This window comes from Egretta garzetta, unplaced genomic scaffold (genome assembly GCF_000687185.1).
Source record: "Egretta garzetta isolate BGI_Z169 unplaced genomic scaffold, ASM68718v1 scaffold284, whole genome shotgun sequence".
NCBI lineage: Eukaryota > Metazoa > Chordata > Aves > Pelecaniformes > Ardeidae > Egretta > Egretta garzetta.
The window spans coordinates 684,126-684,583 of NW_009259498.1; the positions used below are offsets into that span (position 1 = coordinate 684,126).

General features: G+C 46.1%; 1 long non-coding RNA gene across 1 annotated transcript in view; it reads left to right on the forward strand.

The window, feature by feature from the left end:
- The window catches only part of LOC118452151, a 5,856-nt gene extending 5,408 nt beyond the window's left edge, over positions 1 to 448 (forward strand). Inside the window, exon 5 of the long non-coding RNA XR_004841822.1 lies at positions 66 to 448. This is a non-coding gene — a long non-coding RNA (uncharacterized LOC118452151). The remainder of the gene's footprint in view (positions 1 to 65) is intronic.
- The last annotated feature ends 10 nt before the right edge of the window (positions 449 to 458 follow it).

Below are 458 nucleotides of genomic sequence, written 5' to 3' on the forward strand. Positions count from 1 at the left end.
TTTTTTTTTTTTTTTTTTTTTTTTTTTTTTTTTTTTTTTTTTTTTTTTTTTTTTTTTTTTTACAGGGACATGTTGGAAGCTGGAATATACATCCTGCATTACAAAGTGCAAAATACTACATGCTCAGAGCCCAAGCATGATGTCTGAAACAGTCCACAGCAAGATGTAAGAGACAAACCCACCACCCTCTCCCTCCTCTCTGGGACATGCTCCAGTGCTCCTCCCCAGATGCCTTTGAAAAACAGTTTTAGCTTTATTTTGCTTGGGTTTATTGTATCCTAAGTGGATCAGAATTGAGCCCTCTTGCCCCAGTACCTCCCCGCCAGTCTGCTCCCCGGCATCTCTGTGCACGCGTGGTTTTGGGATGGGACGCTCCGGTAAGGCTGCTCCTCGCGTGCTGGCGAGCACGGCACGGTGACCAGCAGCCACTCAATCCGTGTTCCTGAAGGGGCTTTGGG